A 12,519-nucleotide genomic window follows, 5' to 3' on the forward strand; every position below is an offset into this window, starting at 1 on the left:
AAGACAAAATAGCTATTTGTTTATGATTTGCCATTGACCCTACTGAGACAATCTATGTGCCTCTTCTTTCCCCAGGTCACCCGAGTGGCAAGAAACAGCAGAAATGGGGAATTTCCTAGTGGTCCAGTGGTTAGGACGCTGTGCTTTCACTGCCGGGGCCTGGGTTCAATCCCTGATGAGGGAACTAAGTTTCCCCAAGCCACAGGACATGGCCAAAAATAAAAGAAAGACCAGAAATGAGACAGGAATCTTTGGGTAGACAGCACAGGGGGAGCAATTGGACTATGGAACTCTAAATCAGTGCCTGAAGAAATTAACAAGTTTCTTTTTTCTTACTGTTATCTGCTGACTCCTACTGAAATTTTAAGAATACAGTGCTTCTAACTTTTAACATGTGGTTAACATTGCTGTATTTTGTGATCCCGATGTAGGGATCCTAATATGATAAAGGACATTTCCTAGTATGTGAATTTATGCGCGTGGAAGTTTTACATAGTTACATACATTTTAAATTCCCTTTATTTAAAAAAGAACAGTATTCTATGAAATGCAATACAAATTTCAATAATATTTGGATTGTTATTTTGTCACACACATGTCTACCGCCAAAGTCGATACAACACCTATACTTTATTTAGCTGAGAGGTACAGCATGCGGGATCTTAGTTCCCCAACCAGGGATTAAACAACCCGTGTTTAATCCACAGTGGAAGCACAGTCCTTTTTTAAATTTTTATTTCTTTTTGGTTCCACTGAGTCTTTGTTGCCAGGAGAGCTTTCTCTAGTTGCAGCAAGCAGGGCGTTGGGGCGAGTGGGGGCTACTCTTCCTTTCGGTGCCTTAGCCTCTTATTGTGGGTGGCTTCTCTTGTTGCAGAGCACAGGCTCTAGGTGCACCAGCTTCAATAGTTATGGTGCATGGGCTTAGTTGCTCCATGGCATGTAGAATCTTCCCAGATCAGGGACTGAACCCTTGTCCCCTGCATTGGCAGACAAATTCTTATCCACTGTACCACCACGGACGTTCGAAGCAGAGTCTTAACCATTAGAACACCAGGGAAGTCCCAGCCACCTGTACTTTAACACATAATTCAGAATTGCTAAAAATTATTTATACTTCTTATTCAAATATCTCTTAGGAAAAAAATCTTTGGATAATTTTTTTGCATTATCATTACAGATTTCACAATTTCCTGGCTCTAAAAGTTTTTTAATGACAATTTTCAAATGGAAGACAGAGGAACTAGTAAAATGAACCCCCATATATCCACTTAGTTTTTTTTTTTTCTTTTTTAGCTGTGCGGCATAGCTTGTGGGATCTTAGTTTCCCCGACCAGGGATCAGGTCCCCTGCAGTGGAAGCGTGGAGTTCTAACAACTGGACCACCAGGGAAGTCCCCATACATGCCTAGATTTAACAGTAGTCAACATTTTGCCATATTTGTTTTATCTATATTTTTTCTGATTTTTTTAAAAAATTAAATTACAGACATTATGACATTTCACTCCTTAAATACTAGAGTGGACATCTGTAAAAATTAAGTACATATAACCACAATCTCTAACAAATTATTAATACTCTTCTTTTTATATGATAAAATACCCATTCTATTCCTGAATTTTCCAATTGTATCAAAAATCTTCTTCCTAGTTGGTTTGCTCAAAATAGCATCTATTGCATTTGTTACATGTTGTAAGTCTTGTGAAATCTGAAACTATTTCTATCCACTTTCCCTTCCATAACAATGACTTGCTGGGGAGGCTAGAAGAGTTTTCTGGTAGAATTTTTCTCCATTTAGATGTGTCTCATTGCTTCTTCACAAAAATATAGAATTTATTCCTAGAATTAAAGATCCCCTAGGATTTATATCTAAAAGCTTGCTGCTGCTGCTGCTGCTAAGTCACTTCAGTCGTGTCCGACTCTGTGCAACCCCATAGATGGCAGCCCACCAGGCTCCCCCATCCCTGGGATTCTCCAGGCAAGAACACTGGAGTGGGTTGCCATTTCCTTCTCCAATGCATGAAAGTGGAAAGTGAAAGGGAAGTCCCTCAGTCATGTCCGACTCCTAGAGACCCCATGGACTGCAGCCTACCAGGCTCCTCCGTCCATGGGATTTTCCAGGCAAGAGTACTGGAGTGGGGTGCCGTTGCCTTCTCCAAGTATATTCACAGAGTTGTATAACTATTACCATAATGACTTTCAGGTAATTTTCATAATCTCCAAAAGATAACCCATACCTAGTAGTAACTCCCCAATTCCCAGCCACTACCAGCCCCGAGCCCTAGGCAAGCGCTAGTCTATTTTGTCTCAGGCTTGTCTATTCTAGGCATTTCACATAGACTCACAGAGTATGTGGTGACATCCCGATTCTTGCATAGTACAGTGCATCCTTCCTTTCCCCATGACTAGCAAGTAATCTGTCACATCAAATATTACTTCAATAGTGAAATTTCCTTTTCTAATAGTATTCATATTAGACAGTGAGAGGACAAATGCACACATTTTTTAATTAAAATACTATGTCAAAAATCCTTAATAACATTTATCTTTGATCTATAGAACTTATAATTTCTTTTTATGATATAATTTAAAGGTTCATATTCATTTAAAAGCTTATAATAGTGCAAAAGAGGAGAGAGATGATCTTTGGAAAAGATAGACTGGCTGAGAAACTGCAAAAATCAGGAAGATGATTTTCCATTGCAATAATGTTCCTCTTAGGACTCTCATATATAATTCCAAAATAATTCATACAGGTATCAATATTTACCTTTCAAATATTTAGTGATATGCCGTCTAACTTGATTGCAGACTACAGTGAATTTTTTAACACAGTGCCAATGTTCAGATTCTACTCTGGGCAAAATAAACCAGCATCTTTGGAAATAGTATGAACACTTGATAGTGGTGCTTGTGGACTTGATTTTACATCCCTTCAAGAGGCATATAATGTCAAGTCCCATAATGAGTGATGCTAAGTTTCACCGCCAAATTAAACTGCTACTACTAAGTCACTTCAGTCATGTCTGACTCTGTTTTACCCCATAAACGGCAGCCCACCAGGCTCTCCCGTCCCTGGGATTCTCCAGGCAAGAATACTGTAGTGGGTTGCCATTTCCTTCTCCAATGCGTGAAAGTGAAGTTGCTCAGTCGTGCCTGACTGTTAGCGACCACATGGACTGGAGCCTACGAGGCTCCTCCATCCATGGGATTTTCCAGGCAAGAGTACTCGAGTTGGGTGCCATTGCCTTCTCCACCAAATTAAACTGGTAACTACCAAATAAATCCATCTTAAAGGTAAACATATTCTTTGCATTAGCAAGTAATCTGTGCAGTAATATTATAGAAACTTGGAAATGTCCTCACATAATTGTTTTAGAATTCATTGATAATTCTTGCAATATGAGGTTGCAGAGTGATGATTTTCTAGTTCTAGTACTCTTTTCTAATTTGTTAGCTTGTGTTCTGTAAAGAAGGATTTCAACTCCTCCTACTTTAAGTATCTGTTATGGCCTCATGGCTTATTTGTCATGTGTGTTACTTTTAGTTTTCCTGTGTCTTTATTTTGATGCTAAAATTGTTGTGAGTTTGTAATTGGGGGTTACTTCAAGCCAGCTCCTGTTTGTGTCCTTTACCCACTTTTATTCTATTATTGACTATTAATAACTTTTAATATATTATGTAAATTTATTTTTGCAAGTATTTTCCACAGCTTTCAAACTTGTGATAACATACTTTATAAAAAAAATTTAATTAGGTAGTTAATGTATCATTCTTTTCCTTTATGTTTTGTTTTGTCTGTAATATTTAGAATAGCATTTCTCTTCTCAAGATCATAAAAGTAGTCACGTAATTTTTCATGTTTTCATATTTCAATCTTTGATCTATAGGCAACTTACTTCAATGAAGTTATAAGGAATACATCTATCATTTTAAATACTGCTAGTGAATTATCCCAACATCATTTATGAATGAATTATCTTTCCCCCACTGATTTTTAAGTGACACTTCTATCATATAATGAATCACTATTTCAGGAAGCTATTGCAGTGGTTCTATTTCTGGACTATAATGTTGTTTTCCTGTGCCAGGGTCAAAATGTTCTTGTTACAGTAGCTTTATAATTTAGTATGTGTAAGACACTTCCCTTCATTTTATTTTAGAATTTTCTTGGTTATCTATTTGTTCATTTAAAAAAATATTTATTGTGCACCTACTAGATGCCAGACTCTGTTTCAGGTGTCAGAATAGAAGAAAGAAAATTCCTGCCCTTAGTGAGCTTGCATAGCCTGGAGGAGGAGATGGACAATGAGACAAACTTATTAAAGGTTGTAATAAATGCTAAGAAAGAAACAGAATGATGTAACAGGGGACAGCTGAGTGAGGACACTGATCAGAGAAGACCTGTCTAAGGAAGGGACATTTGCCAGGATGAGAAGGAGCTGGGTCTGTGAAGGAGCACTCCAGGCAGAAGCACATGCAGAAGTCCTGTGTCAAGGGAAATCTTGCCATGTTCTGGGAACAATGTGAAGGGCCATAGGAGTGGGGCAGCATGAAAGAAGACATAAGGTGGATATTTTCAATTTTCTTTCCCCCGCCCCTGCCCTGGATTCACGGTGCGCCCTGCTCTGTACTCAAGAAGGTTGACTTCCAAGGACTGTCTTGGTGACTCCCTTGCCCTCTGGTCTCTGGTTGATTTCAGCCACCGGGGACACTTGTAGGAGATGACTGGAAGAAAGGAAAGTGGTGCCAGGAGATTTATTTCCTTGGCTCCCTCCCTGTTATTAATAGATTGCCTCATCTCGGCTGCATCCTCTACCAAAGGCCACAGTCCTGTCAGCTCACACCAGACCCAGGCCTTAGTGGTAATGTCTCCTACCTGTGACCAGGTGCAGGCTACTACACCTCTCCATGTTGTTCTGCCCAAGCCCGACCCGTACCTTCCATCAGACTTAAACTGTCAGGTCTTAGTTGCCATGCACAGGCTTCTCTCTAGTCGTGGCCCACAGACTCCAGAGCGCATGGAATCAGTAGTCCCATGGCATGTGGAATTTTAGTTCCTTGACCAGAAATTAAACCTGCATCTCCTGCACCGGAAGGCGGACTTACCCATTGGACCACCAGGGAAGGCCCTGACTTAAACTTTTAAAAAATCACTCTGGTTGTTTTAAAATATGAATTGAAGGCTTGTAGATATAGAGCAAGATGAAGGCAAGCAGAGAAATCCTATCAGGAACAGAGTTAAAACCAGGACTGCCTTGAAAATCTTTAATGTGTGGTCACTGGCTGAGAAACACATGACTCTGAGCTCCATTCATTCATTCAATGTTTTTGATAATTATTTATGTTCCAGGCACTATTATGGGTACTCAGGATAGATAGATCAAAAATTAAATAGTATGTCAAAACAGAAAAGTGGCAAGAAATAATGAAAAAGTAGAGCAAGGTAATAAGGTAGGGATACAGGGGTGGCAGACATAGGTATAATTTTAAATAATCTGTCACAGAGAAGGTGACACTTGACCCAAGGTCTGGAGGAGGTGAAGAGATTAGCCATGCAGAGAATATTCCAGGCAGAGTGGGAAGGCGCTGTAAAGGCACCAGTGTGAGGGCATGTCTGATTGTGCCTGTGACAGCAGAGGCCAGTGTAGACTGAGCTCAGGGGCTTGGGGGTGCGTGCAAGGGAATGAGGTCAGGGAGGCTACAGGAGTCAGACCATGCAGGGCTTCCCTGCAGGTTTGTTTGGAGTAGATGGGGCAGAGAAGAGAGAACTGCTTTCCTCTGTAGGTCAACCCACTCTCACCCAGCCTCCTAGTGCCCACTCTTCCATGATTGATGGGAGGGGAAATCCAATAATCACTCTTAGTTTCTCAGAATGCATGAGTCCTGTCTAATTGTGTTTATGCAATGTCTGTCAAGCAGGAAATACTGGCCTCATTCGCCAACGTCTGTAAAATGTTGATATCCAAGGAGAAGAAACCTGAAATTTTACCACGAACCCTTCAGGTGCATGGGCAGCCAAGTCATCCGGGGTCCCCATGACATCAGCATGCCTACAGGGATGGCTGGAGGATGGGCTTCGGAGCACCAGAGCAAAGCTATTGATTTTCTGCTCCACTAAGAAAGATGTTTAACTGTATTTTCAGATACACCTTTAGGAGAAAGAAGAACAATCTCTCTTATTGCTGTCTCTACTGATGGGCAGTAAATTTAAAATAACCCTTTTCTTTTAAAGCTTTTTATTGTGAAAAATTTCAAGCATATACAAAATTAGAGATTAGTATATTGAATCTGTATATGTGTACTCATTACCCAGATTCAATAATGATCAATTAATGGCCAATCTTATTTTTTCTATTTAATCTAGCTATATATTTTTTCCTATTTTTGGTTTTGGTTTTGCTTTTTTTTTGGCTGCACTGACTTGCAGGATCTTAGTTCTCCCAGCAGAGATTGAACCCAGGACCCTCAACAGTGAAAGTGCAGAGTTGTAACCACTGGACAGTTAGGGAGTTCTCATTCCTGAGGTTTTAAAGCATATTCCAGGGATGGATATGGCTTGCACACTTACTATATGTCAGACACTATCCTAGGTGTTTGGATTCAGCAGTGAAAAAATAATAATAATAATAAAATAAAATTCCTGTCCACAAAAATCTCACAGTCTAGTTAGAGAAAGATAAAGAAAATCAACAAGTGCGTTATCCGGTATGTTAGGTGGTAAGAGCAATGGGGAAATATAGGCAGAGGGAGGGCGGGGAGAATGCAGGGGCAGTGGCTACAGCTTTAAACAAGGCGGTCAGGGTATGTGTGGTGAAGATTGGGATGCCTTGCTCAGATGCCACTTCAGAACTGAAAATCTTATCCCCCCAACTGCTGAAATGGAGAGGGCAATGGCAACCCACTCCAGTACTCTTGCCTGGAAAATCCCATGGATGGAGGAGCCTGGTAGGCTGTAGTCCACTGGGTTGCTAAGAGTCAGACGCAACTGAGCGACTTCACTTTCACTTTTCACTTTCATGCATTGGAGAAGGAAATGGCAACCCACTCCAGTGTTCTTGCCTGGAGAGTCCCAGGGATGGGGGAGCCTGGTGGGGTGCCGTCTATGGGGTCGCATAGAGTCGGACACGACTGAAGCGACTTAGCAGCAGCAGCAGCAACTGCTGAAAAGAACCACCTCATCCAGGGTCCTGACTGCTTCCTGGTAAGGCCTATACTCAATGACTGATCTATTCAGGAGTATAAAGGCCTACATCTCTTGCCGCAACTCCAGACAGTTCTGAAGGATCATCTCATCTTTAGATCCCCTGCAAGGTTGGCTAAAACCTCCACTGATATTGTGTCATGGCTCAGTTTTTTCCACTGGCAAATCCTTCTCGTTTTTCCCTTCCATAGGTGTTGATTCAAGAGACTATCCTGCATGCTAATCTCCATTTCAGAGTCTGTTTCTCAGGGAACTCAACCTGAGACACTAGGCCTTCCCAAGACCATGATTTCTAGCAAAGATATGATCTGTGTTAAGGGATTAAGCCCTGGAACTATTTGGAGGAAGAACATTGCAAGAAGAGAAAACAAGTTCAAAGGCCCTGCAGCAGAAGTAGGCCTGCTGTGTTTGAGGAAGTCAAGAATGGCCTGGACTTCATGCCAGCTGAACACGTGTTACAGCTAGTACCTTGTGAAGATCCACAAGGAAGCACATGCTCTCAGTAATTCAGCAAGTCCTAGAATGGACCATATAGAAAGGAATCCCGGTTTGTATCCTTTAACTTCCTTTCCCACAAACCCCAAACCACTACAGAACAGGGAGAAAGCCTGGATAACCCCCTATCCCTAAATCCTGGTGCCACAGAAGCCAGCTGCAGGACCTGGGAGGGTGTAGGATGGATACTAACTTGAGGAGCCCTTGGGAAGCCTTAGCCCACCTCAGACATGACCCTGACCAGGTAGCAGTTTTACCCCTGCAATGGGAGGGGATTAGTAGGGCTGATGGAGAGGGATGATGTCTGGCAAAGTTTGGCTATTTGAGGTACACATGTGGCTTAGGAAAAGGTGTCAAGTCTCATGTAAGAGGGACTGTTGTGGATAGATTCATAAGGTGATAAAATTTATTCAACAGACATTAACTGACTTCTTTACAGTACCCTAGGCACTAAGATAGAAAGGTGAGTCCTCATCAGCACCTCCTCTCAAAGAGGTCACAATAAAAAGAAAATATGAACAATGACCATGCACTGTGAAAATCACCTAGAATGGTATTGAGTAGTAGCAGAATAAAAGACAAAAACCCTCTCACTGAATTCTCATTCCCCTCTTGCTGATCTTATCACTTTCTATTTTCACATCCCAGAAGATAATTCGTTTAAATTGTCTGAAACATAATAGAATATCTTTTAGTATATAAAATTATTTATACAGATTATATTGCTTTATTGAGTTTTTTTCTGATTATAAAACCAGTACATACACATGTTGAAAATTCAAGGAATTTACAGCTGCCTAATTAACAAAGAAAAAGTCCTAACCTAGCAACCACTCTAAACATAATCAGTTTAGCTCAGTTCAGTTGCTCAGTCATGTCTGACTCTTTGCAACCCCATGAACTGCACCACACCAAGCTTCCCTGTCCACCACCAACTCCCAGAGCTTGCTCAAACTCATGTCCATTGAATCGGTGATACCATCCAACCATCTCATCCTCTTTTGTCCCCTTCTCTTCCTGCCTTCAATCTTTCCCAGCATCAGGGTCTTTTCCAATGAGTTTGTTCTTCGCATCAGGTGGCCAAAGTATTGGAGTTTCAGCTACAGCATTAGTCCTTCCAATGAATATTCAGGACTGATTTCCTTTAGGAGTGACATAATGGGATAAACATAATGGGAAATAAAATTTTCAAGTCACTATTTATGAACACACACATGTACACAACTTTTATGATATGAATCATACTGCTAACAGGAAACTTGATATTTTTACTCAGTAATGTTTAACCTATCCTAAATACTACATTCTATAATGTAATGAACATCTGTTGTTTTGCTTGCCTTACTCGCTCACCCTATTCCTTCTGGGAAATTGCTCTACCATTGTTGTCCTGGAGAAAGCCCTTGTATGACTCACTTCTTCCTCCCACGACCCCTGGAGCAAATGATTGACCCAATCTGGTTTAGTCATCGTACAAACAAGGTAAGCAAACAACAGAAAACTTTGCCATCCAGCCACCTTCTCCTCCTTCCCACTCAGATTCAGTGCTGGCACTTTGCTCTCTGTAGGTGACCTATCACATTTTGTCATTTGGGCCCATTTTCTTTATTCATATACTTTTTTCATTTCCATGCTTTCACTTTCCTTGTTTTGTTTATGTATAGCTGTGCTGGGTATTCATGGCTGCCCTCGGGCTTTTCTAATTGCAGAGAGGCAGGGCTACCCTTCACTAACGCAGCGGGCTTCTCATGGCAGTGGCTTCTCCTGTGGTGCACAGGTTCCTCAGTAGTTGTGACAAACAGGATTATTTGCCCTGCAGCAAGTGGAATCTTCCCAGACCAGGGATGGAACACATGTCCCCTGTGGACAGGCAGATTCACAACCACTGGACCACCAGGGAAGTCCTCACTTGTTTCAGTTGTCTTATTTGCTCATTTTCATCATCCTTGATGACTTCAACTTCCATCTCATAGTGAACTTCCAGATTCCACATTTCTCGTCTGAGCCACACCAACAGCCATCTCTAGTGTTGGCATCCTGTGTCAGCCTTTTTAACAGCAATGAATCCATGCCTATAACTGTAGCTGTAAAAGCTTTTGCCAGCTCTGTCTCTCTATTCTTAGTCCTTTCGTGAATACCTCTTCTGCAAGACTACTCTCCTTTGTTAAGAAAATGCTGAGTGGATAATCACGCTGACAGAGTGGCTAACAGCTCTTGAAGGAACTGGCAGCTCCTGAAACTGCAACACTGTCATGATCCTCCAATGTGGGGCAGCCATCAAGGTCTCAGCATTTGAAGAGCAAAGGTAAACAGACAAGCCTCCATCACTTCATTCATTTACTTAAGCAAGCAGATTTCCAGATACTGTAAGAAGGGCTGAGAAATGAAGGGTGAGCAAGATAAGACCTTTCCCCTTGGAGAGTTCATAGATTAGTGGGATAGACAGATATGTATACAATGAGAAATAAGATTTTATAAACATATGTACAAAACATTTTCTTAGAAAAACATGCACCAAAAGGAAATATGCCCAAAGTTAGCAGGGATTGCCTCTATTAGATGATTTTTCCCCTTTTAGCTTACTGTATTTTTAGAATTTTTCCTTCAATATACATTTATTATTTTTGAAATGAAAAGAATCATGTACAAAGAGCAGCACAATAAGACACATGCTGTATTGGAAGTGTGCACAGTATTCTAAAGAAGCAACCAACATGTCTTGGGAAATGAACAGAAAATCTTGCAATATCTTATACTGATATGTGTCTTTCACAAGCCAAACAAATGCAATGTATGGCCTTGTTTGGATTGTGATCTAAGCAAACCATCTGTAAAAATATTTATAAGGCAAGTGGGGAATCTGAACTTTGGCTGAATATTTGATGATAGTGAAGTATTATTATTATGAGATATGATAAAGGTATGACAATAATGCTAGGAAAAAAGAACTCTTATCTTTTAGGTAAACATACTGGTATGCTTGTGGGTGAAATGATATGAAGTTTGGGATTTTTACAGGTGAATATAAAATAAAAACAGTGGTCATGAGTTAATGATTACTGAAATTGGGTAATGAATTCATGGATTTTGTTTCAATATTTTTACTCCTTTTGTGTTTGTCTGAGACTTTCTACAATACAACATGCAATAATAATATAAAATTTTCTCTGAAAAACTTCAAGTATCTCCATCTTCAAGACTAAGCTCGAAAGGCATCTTCTATACTGAATGATCAATCCATGTGTAACACTGATGAAGTTACTGTGCCTTGTATGTTGTTTATTTCACAATCACCTGATCTGCTTCAGTGATACTTGTCTTGCAACTTCAACATATATTTGTTTATATTATTCAATGTTTCTGGTGTGCTTTTACATAACAATTGAATATTTTAATCTTTTTATGATTAAAACAAGAGATCTTCTCTTTGAAACCTTTCCTGATCATTCACTCCATTATTTGCACCCCACCTGAACTCTGCATATACCACAGGGAACCCATAAACACTCTTGTGTTTATTTGTTCACTTATATTTAAGTGACATCAATGTGTAGCACGTGAAGAGCATTCAGTAAATAGTTGCGGTGGTGCTTGTTATAATCAGTCATTTCTCCCAGGCTACAAAACCAGCAGTGACTATATCTTACTTATCTTTGTATACTTGGCAATTATCTTAATACCTGGTACATTCTGAGTGCTCAATAAATATCCCTTAAGTGAATGAATGAATAAATGAAACTTAGGATTACTCTACTCATAGACCTATGCTGAGTCTGATAAAAAAACATCCATAAGACTTAGAAATGTAAATTAATTCATGCCTTAGAGTTTACCCCATGCTCCACAGTTCATTTGGTCAGAAACACACTCTTAGATTTAACACTTTGAGTGCAAATGACAGGGAAAAGCCAAATACTTTTTTCATTTTTGGCAAGCAATGCAATGTCCTCAATAGCCGTGAAAGTGAAAGTCGATCTACTCTTTGCAACCCCATGGACTATACAGTCCATGGAATTCTCTAGGCCAGAAAACTGGAGTGGGTAGCCTTTCCCTTCTCCAGGGGATCTTCCCAACCCAAGGATCAAACCCAGGTCCCCACATTGCAGGTGGATTATTTACCAGCTGAACCACAGGGGAAGTCCAATAGCCATCCCTTACCTTAGTTGTATCCTGAGACCCTCCCAACTGCAAACATACATTGTGGGGAAAGGCAAGTTAAAGGATGGGACATAGGATGGAGTGGAGCTCAGGGATTAGATCAGCGACAGAGTAAGTCTCCATGAATGGCTATTTCACCAAATTTTTGGTAATGTTTCTTAAAAGCTAAAAATACTTCATGACTTATTTTTTAGGCTGTGTCAAAACATTCCTGGCATAAAATGATTTGATCAAGGGACTTCCCTGGCAGTCCAATGGTTAAGACCCCGTGCTTCCAAGAAGGGGGCAAGAGTTGGATCCCTAACTAAGATCCCACATGCCGCACCATGAAGTTAAAAAAACAAACAAAATGATTTGATCAAGACATGTATTCAACTGTTCTCCACAATTACATTGCAAAGTAAACAGAGCCTGCCACCTCTGCTTTAAAGAAGAGGAAAATAAGGAAATTTACCCTTCACTTGGATAGGATTTCAAATTGGGAGATGTAATTTTTTCAAATGCGGCCTACTGGGATACTAATGTTATGTAATTACTGCCAAGAAACAACTGTTTGCTTTATTTATTTATTGTAAAGTAAAAAAAAAATAGCTTTATTGCTTTGCCAGGCAAATGGGGCATCAGGTGATGATGGGAGAACTGTGACCTTCTCTGGAATGAAGAGT

Source organism: Bos grunniens, chromosome 10, assembly GCF_055505025.1.
Source record: "Bos grunniens cultivar Pamir isolate PY7600 chromosome 10, Bosgru_T2T1.0, whole genome shotgun sequence".
NCBI classification, from domain to species: domain Eukaryota; kingdom Metazoa; phylum Chordata; class Mammalia; order Artiodactyla; family Bovidae; genus Bos; species Bos grunniens.